We start from the raw sequence: 8,860 nt of genomic DNA on the forward strand, positions 1-8,860 counted from the left end.
AAATCAAGCGATCTGATTGGTTCCCAACCGTTGTATATTGAGCGTATACACACAGCTATGACGCCCGTTCAGTTTACAGAGTTCAGTATCACTACGCGCCTAACTTGAACTGTTGTTTATTTATATATAAAAGCGATAGCGTAGTTCACTGAAGCCTAAAAAACATGTTGATTGCTGGAGAGGGTGGAAATGTTGTAAAGCAATAGGCACACAGTCGGCAATTTAGCCTACTATCGAGTTCGAGTGAACTCGATAGAAGGCTAAATTGCCGGCGAACCAAGCTACCGTCTTTAGCCTAGCCAGCACCGGCGCTCCGCACACGCAGAACACGCACTGCGCGTAGGGCACCAAGTGTCTGGGGGGGCACCAAAAAAATCTGTCTCGTAAAAAATCATCATAATAATAATCATAATAATGCGATATATTTAAAATGAACATGTGTAAAACGTGTTAATAGCAATACAAAAGTAACATTTGCTTGAGAAAAAGATGCGTCTCCTGTGCGGCCCTCTCTCTCTCCCCTTGGTGCCCCCCTCCCCCACATCCCAGTGGTATGTTCGATTATCATTAGATCATTCTCAAGTTTGGCAGACACCTGTGTTTGGACATGGCCTCGAAAAGGCGTCAAGAGTCGGGGGCGGATAAGAGAAAAAAGAACAGACAGAGAGATGATGCACGCACGTCGATGGCAGGTAAGACAATGTTTTAAATAAAAATGGCTAATTCTGTAATTTAGTCCTTGTATGAATGTCTATGCTCATAACTGGTAATGTTAACGTTACCGTTAAACGTCAACAAACTAACGTTATCTCCTATATTATTTTAGCCATCAGAAGTCGTCAGCCAAGTATTAGCCAAGTTTACTTATATAGGTCTACTGCATTTCAGGACGTTTATGTGGCGTTTGTTATGTAGCCTACGTTATGACGTTATGCATGTGTACTGAACCAACGAGTATGCAATTGTGTACTGTAGTGGAAAAAGTAATGTTACAGATGATACTTTAAAGTAATGAGTTGATGAATGGAGAATGGCTCCTGGTAACATGAATTCTGAGAAACCTTGCATTTGCAGGGCAACATCTGCAGGTGAAACTACAATTTGAAAGAAAATAAAGAAATCTTAGTTATGCACAGCAAAATCGGGAGTGTTAATTCAACTCCCAGTGTTAATTTTAACACTTTTTCTGAGTTTATATAGTTCTCACGGATTTTGAGTTAAAATTACACTTTGGAAAGTGTTAATATTTTAACTCTTTAATAGTGTTAAAATTTGACACCCCTGGTGTTGTTTTATGACACCATATAAGTGCACTTTTAACTCAAAATTGTGTTATTCCCTTTCACTCTGAGTGTTAATTTTTAACATACACAGTGTTATTTTATGACACATTAAAGTGTATTTTTAACCCTAAAATTGTGTTATTTACTTTCACTATGAGTGTTAATTTTAACATGTACAGTGTTATTTTATGACACATTAAAGTGTGGTTTTAACACTAAAATTGTGTTATTTCCTTTCACTGTGAGTGTTAATTTTTAACATACAGTGTTTTTTGACACATTAAAGTGTATTTTTAACCCTAAAATTGTGTTATTTACTTTCACTATGAGTGTTAATTTTAACATGTACAGTGTTATTTTATTAAAGGATATTTTTAACCCTAAAAGCATGTTATTTCCTTTCTCTAGTGTGTTTAACATTCATCGTTTTGTTTTACGATACATTTACTGGCCTAACATACAAGTCACCAAATCTGAAATGTAGTCACCTGCTAGGCTACAGAAAGATATCATAAGTTTAAATGTGTGACCAGCAACAGTGATCAAGTAATAACATCATTCAAACATACATGTCTTTTTTTATTCAAAAAAATAAATAACTTCCCAGCACCACATGAATCAGCACAATACGATCAGGCACAAGTTAAACATTTACAAAGAAAATAATGGAACAATATATTGGCTCTCATCTCCACCATAAGCACTTTGTAAGTCAAAGGGCTTATAAATCACAAGACTATCTGCTTTAACAACATCTTTGTCATTACTTTCAAATACTTTGTAAGCATGAAAATGTTCATTGAAATGGTCAACCACAAGTTTGTTTACAAGGAAGCAGATAACACTGTCAACAACAATAATTTTTTCTATTCTGCAAAACACAGGCATGTCATGTTCAATCTCACTGCAAATTATTAGTCCTGCCCTGTACTATGTCCCACTGATTGTAACCCAGTTAGTTGCATGGATGTCTTGCGATACAGACTCAACATGCAAAGCTCGAGCCAACACATCTCCATAGTCCTCATTGTCCACATTAATAGATTTCATTGGTCCATACTCAATACATTTTGAATGTGATGTCTCCCAATGACATGCAATAGACATTTGATGTTTTTTTGCAAGAGATTTTGTGATGTTTTTGAAGTTTTTAAGAGTATTTTTGAAAATCCTGTGTTTAGCCTCAAATCTCATGCTCCACATATGTATAAGTGGTCCAATTTTTCGGATACAAGATGGATAGTGTATCATAAAGTGATGTTTCGGGATCAGGTTTCTATGAGGATACAGTGCTTTGAACAACTCATGGTGTTCCATTATCAAATGCTTGAGAAGTACAGTCATGCCAAGTGTAACAGATGGAGAAAATATAATGTTTATTATCTGCAGTAAAAGCAGCAGCAAAAACCAGTTTTGGTTACCTTCTGGTACAATGTCACCAAAAAGCAGAGGAATGTTTCTTACAAGACAAAGGGTCTGAATGGAATTGAGCCCTATATTATTGCCAATACTGTCCAAGTTAATCCTTGTAGGTCGATTTTTGCGCTCCACATACCCATAGTCAAAGGCATAAATTCTAGACAACAGGTCAGGTTTCGACAAAACATTTTCTGAGAGATATTCCAACAGTAACTTCAGCTCAAACTGAGCCACGCCTTCAAGGATGTCATGCATAATGTCCAAAGAAAAATTATGACTGACATGAAAGAACTGTAGGCTGTTAAGACTCGAGTTCTTTTTTAAACCAAACACAGATAACATCTGTGGGTCTGACTGCAACTCATTGCAGTGCATTTCAAAAAGTTCCTTTCCACGCAAGATTATCTTGGGGTCATCCTCATTGTAAATAATCTGGGCATCATTTTTTTCTATCAAACATAAACGACAAAAATAACGTCCACTGAAAGACTCTGTAAATCCCAGAATTGCGTGCATACCCAAGTTGTCCCCAGTTATCTGACATATGGTGCCATGGACTTTTTCAGCAGAAAATGGCAAATCAAGGCCACAACTCTCAAGTGTTTTGATGTCATTAATCAGTGGCTCTAGAATAGGATTAAAGCCATATTTTTTCAAATCTTCAGTGTGAAACAATGCAACCAAATGAATATTCATCAAGGCAGAGTTGAACTTTGGTGGCAGATTTCTGAGCACAAAATACAGAGCACCTATTTTGTGAACACCACGTTTGGAACCCAGTGGGTTAGCGGTCTCAAAGTCATCATAGAACAACTGAATTTGTAAAGAATTCTTGTGCTTAGAGAACAACGGATGTGTCTTAGAATAACTACCATCACAAAAGTCTTCGTATCTGTCAGGTCTTGATATACAAGTTTCCCCAAGCAGTTTACAAATATCAGCATTTCGACACATGAATTTTATCGTTTCCAAAATTGGTATGTAAACAAACGTATCGTTCACTGGGACTTGATCATAAGTACCTGTTTGTTTATTTCGCCTTGTATCAAATCGAATTCCTAGAAATTTTTCGACTGGCTCCACAACACCCCATTTCTTGTTGAAATAATTCAATCTTTTACTTTCAGTATTGAAGTTAATAAATGGGTTTTCAAAAGTCTCCAGATCTTTTTCCAATGTAACTCTTACAGGATTATCTTTAGGCACAGCAGACAGTACTTGCTGCTTAACCTGAGAGTGCAGTCCACTAGCAAGTTCTTCCAAATCACCAACAACTGATGAAACAACACTATTTGCTATGCCACTTCCTTGTAGTTTAGCAATAATTGAAGCACAAATATTTTCTGTGTTCTCTTTGTTTCTTTGACCTGATCCATTGTCCTCAACACACTCAGACTCTGGGTTCTGCGTGCCACTTGTTCCAGCAACTTCTGAGTTATCTTGGAGCATGTGGAAATTAGTTTGAAATGACTCTGGAATTGCTGCATCTCCACTTTGACTAGAATCCTTCTCATGAGAACTAATTAAATGTTTTTTGAAACCTGAATATGTTGAAAACTGGCGCCTACAACGATCTTGTGCACAAACTAACTTAAACCTGGTGCTAGGATAAAAACTATGATCAAGTCTTAGATGAGAGATCAAGGACTGGCAGGGATCATGCACAGCCTGACAAATGAAACACTTAAACATTTCAGTGCTTCAGTTGAAGACTTTAGCACGAAACTCACGAACTCTGGGAGACTCATTTGTTGTTGCTACATCAATATTGTAGACTGTTGTTTGCACGAAGGTGAAGAGCTGGCCTAGGTACTCATCGTATGACAGGTTGAACACGTAGTGGGATTTAAACAGTTCATCAAACGCACCCAACGAGCTAGTGGCTTGGCAGGGGATGAGCTGTTTGTCCACAACAATGTAGAAAGTGTCAATCCTGTTCCTGGTTCGACCAACAGCAAGGATGTATGGTTGTCTGCCATCTCTTCCACGAAGGTGTTCATCCAAGCTGCAGCATGACTGAAAACAGAAAGATAACATCAACACCTTACACTGTAAAGTTTTCAACTGCTCACTTGGATCTGTACACCAGAAAAGTTGGGTTATTAACAAGCCATGACAAAGTGTGTGTGTCAGTGTCAATGTGAACACATTCAGTCTAGTCCTTTTGTTTGACTGTGCCTTTCCAAGTCATTTCAAATCGAGTTAATACATATGAAATACCAGCAACTGGATTAAAAAAAAAAAGACATGCGTACCTTGTGGAAGTGCAACATTTTGTCCACTGCATCACTGGGGCTTATCTTGGTCCTTTTCCGTCCAGCTGTGGGTGGTAGGAGATGGAGAAGGAGCAGCAGAGAAGCCATGTCACTGTCCCAGGCTATCAGGAGGTAAATTAGGTGAAACAAAACATTAGTATCAAGTTAGAATGCACAAATAAAAATAAAATAAAAATAAAATCATGTCAATTAGCTTACTGGTGTCATCGTTCTCTGTCAGTTTCTCAGCAGCTTTTAGAAGTCGGCACACCTCAGCTGACTGAGTCAGGTGTTTGGCCTCATTGATAACCTTGGGCCTGAAAGTTGTGTCCCACTTCTCAAGCATCTTGGAGGCTGTTTCAGCTCCAAACAGCAGAAGGAAGTCTTGATTCAGCTGTTGATCATATAAGCACATACACAAAATTCAAAAAGGTTAGAGTATTGTACTTACATTCAAGCAAAAAACCATAAGTGTAAATAAATGAAATGGACAACTCGCCAGCCCTTTAACATCTAAAAAACGTGGAAATGTTTTAAAGACATCTGTGGTTCTCTGTGGGTCATGCACTAGGTCTTGGCGATATTGAAAAGTCATCTTCATCTTCTGAAACACACTTGCTTCATCCTGAGAGTGAATGAGAAATGATATGGCTTCCCTGCTGGCATCTCCATTGCTCAGGCAAAGTGGCTGCCAGTCTTCTGCGCTTTGGTCCTTGTGCTTGAGCCACTGTAGCTGTCTTGGCTGGTCGTTTTACTGTATTCCTGGACATAGTCTTAAGGCGCCATGCTAAATATCCAGTGCCTTTCTCCGCATCATAGAAGTGCTCCTGTTAAGATATTTATAAATCATTACAAAAGTCTTATCATTTATTGATTTTACAAAAAGAAAAGTAGTACAGTATTAACAGTAACAGTATTAATAAAAGGATAATCACTTTAAAGTAGGTTTGCCATTTTCTAATTCATGTGTCCTATTGACTGAACTCATTCCGATTGCAAGACAGAGCAGAGTGGAACTTTGTAGCAATAGTTGAAAGTGTAACTCTTGTTTAAACTATTTTTTTTAAGACTTAGGTGGTGTCAATCATTTTTTACAAATACCAGAAGTTAATGTCAACACTATTTTGATAAACTGTCATCAGCAATCATTTGAATTAAAATCCCAAAACCACTGTCAGTAAAACCGGTGTGTTTTCTGGAAGTAATCTTTTTTTTTTAACACATACAACACACAACTTACATAGCCCTTTGGGGAAAAGGGATCCTTTAGTAAAGGGAAGAGTGTTATAATTCCCAGGGCATACTTCTCCTTATGTTTACGGGAAGGCATCCTCCTTTAGAAACAACATTCCAAATCAGTCACCTACTTGCTATGTTACTTCAATGCAATGCATTTTGAAAATCCATTATAATCTTTCTTAATATAATTTTTACAATCTAACAATTCACTTTGCACTCACCCATGGCTCTCAGTCATATGGCTAGCCAATATGTTGACTGTCTCCGGGTGCGGTGAGTGAGTGCCTTGTACTCTTCGATGACATCCTCACCCCCAGGTTTGCAAAGCAAGGCATTTTTTACCATCTATTCATGTGAGATAAAACAAAGTTTTCAGTGTACAAATCAGTCTTTCAGGATATCATTTTAACAATATACCACAAAATTAAGAGTAAAAGTTAAAATCACTGGATCAGAGGGTTTCTTACACAAAAATGGATCAGCAATTTCAGCAAAAAAAAAAATCTTGTTTCTTATCTAAGCACAGAGCTATTAGCAAAACCTAATCATTCTAAATGTCACAAATACTCTGATGAGAAACTGATTTAGTATGACACTTGATGATCAACAATGTAAATTACATCTGCTGCCCTTCAGTACCTCTTTTGCAGCCTCTGACTCAGAAACCTCTCTGGTTGGCCTGGGTATGACTTGGCTGGATGTACGTCTGCCTATGGGAGTCCCATGTTCTATTCGACTGGAGTGGTCATTGTCACTTGAAGAAAGTGATGTGTTGGTATCCGTGAGGGATGTGGAATGATCTAAAGGAGAAGAGTCTAAAAGAAATAACATAACTGTGACATGCCTGAAATCTAGCATTTGGTGGTTTCCCAGACACTGGTCAAACAAAGCTGTTTTTGCAATTAGATACAGATCTTTCTATTTAATATAATTTTTGATAATCTACTTTGTTGTAGTAGTCAAGGCAGATACATGACATCTCAACTGATATTTGTGAAGCAGAAAAACATTGATTACAACTGATTTTATACTGTATACCTTCCTCTGAAATTCCATCTTGTGTTGTTGGACTTGGACCAGGATCAATCTGTATCTCAAGAATGATGTCTTGCTCCGGTGTCTGAGCTGGGTAGTAAGGGTTAATAGATTTCATGTGATCAGAATCAAGTTATGTAGTAACTACATAACTATTAAAATATGAGATGAAGAAAATAATAGTTAGATTATAAAGCATTATTGATTTATGGATAACAGAGAAATGTACCTACCTGCATCAGGAATTCTGTCACGTACTGTCAGGCATAAATCCAGACTGGCCTCTATCAGTTCAGAAAAGATGTCTTCCTCGACTACTGTGTTGGTTTCATCAAAAGCATCAAGTTCGGTAGCATCAGGAAGCCCAAACTTGTATTTGACTGTAAGATAACCATGAAAACAGATCTAAAATTGATACCCAAATTGAAAACCAAAATAGCCATCCTAAATACATAAATCCTTGTGTGTATTTGTTATGAAGGTAACTTTAAGATGGCCACTCACCTTGAGCAATGAAATCCAAAAAGGTGAACCCTGACAGTAATCGGATGTACTTCTTGGTATTCTGGTACTTCACCTTGAGCAACATTGTCACATCTAGACTGCACCTTGTAGAATGAGTGGAGAAATGTGGCTGTTAAACAGACTTCATCAGGTTTTAATTTTTGAGACTGAGATGAGCGTAGTCCCTGTGGGAAATTGATTGAATTGATTGAAGGGAGGGGATCTACATGTAGATCCCCTCCCTTCACATTCATAGTTTTCAAATTATGTTGATTTTTTTTATATTGTGAGCCATCAATCATAATAGTTTTAAATGTTGTCATGCATCAGTGATTTACACATTGGCTTACATAAACCTGTAATTAATATGTAATATTGTTTTTGAATCAAGGTGCAAAACTGTATTTCAGTGTACAATCCCTGAGTATTTTTTCTTGTATTTCTGAATGCAGGGTCAATGCTTAGATATGTGCAAGGAGTTCCTCAAGACCAGGAGGAAGATTTAGATGATCAACCATCCACCAGCAGTTCAAGCACACATCATCAACCACCAATCTCTGCAGACTCTGCAACAGCACCCAGCAACCCACCAACAACCATCAACTACTAGTTCAGGACTAGTTCAGGCACCCAAATGGCTAGCGCCGGCCCTGGATGGCTGCATACATATATGTTTTCTAAATGTAGTGAAGTAAAAGTAGGATATATATAAATTATAAAAAATGTAATTATTGGTATAACGAAAAAGTAATTTCATAGGCTCACTTTTCTACTTTCCACTACACAAAATTACAATCACAGATGAATGAATAACTTTAGAAACGATAAACGAGAGAAAAATTACCTTCTCCAATACCTTCCCCTAGATACAAATACATTTGAATTAGCTTTAGGCCTACCCTTGCAAAATGTTTAAACTACATTAGTAACAAGGCAAGACAGCAATCAGGAGAAGCCCACACTATTGACAGAAGAGTAGATTGAACGTTGTGTTGACCCAACTTCTTTTCTTAGAAGGTGTGTTGTGATGTGTTAAAAGGAGAAGTTCTGAGACTACAGTTGATCGCTCACTAGTCAAGCAAGTCACTTCCCCTCCTATAGAGCATATTGAGAGCATTTGACAGG

General features: G+C 37.6%; 1 pseudogene across 1 annotated transcript; it reads right to left on the reverse strand.

Annotated features, from left to right (window-relative positions):
- Positions 1-4,403: 4,403 nt before the first annotated feature.
- LOC311350276 lies at positions 4,404-7,820 on the reverse strand (annotated as a pseudogene). The gene is made up of 9 exons: positions 7,736-7,820; positions 7,465-7,611; positions 6,836-6,996; positions 6,418-6,541; positions 6,198-6,291; positions 5,457-5,784; positions 5,177-5,351; positions 4,958-5,079; positions 4,404-4,718 (listed from the first exon to the last, which is right to left on the reverse strand). The product of its transcript is annotated as an uncharacterized misc_RNA (transcript).
- Between the last annotated feature and the right edge of the window lie 1,040 nt (positions 7,821-8,860).

Source organism: Micromesistius poutassou (assembly GCF_964030765.1).
Source record: "Micromesistius poutassou genome assembly, chromosome: 7".
Classification (NCBI taxonomy): Eukaryota; Metazoa; Chordata; class Actinopteri; order Gadiformes; family Gadidae; genus Micromesistius; species Micromesistius poutassou.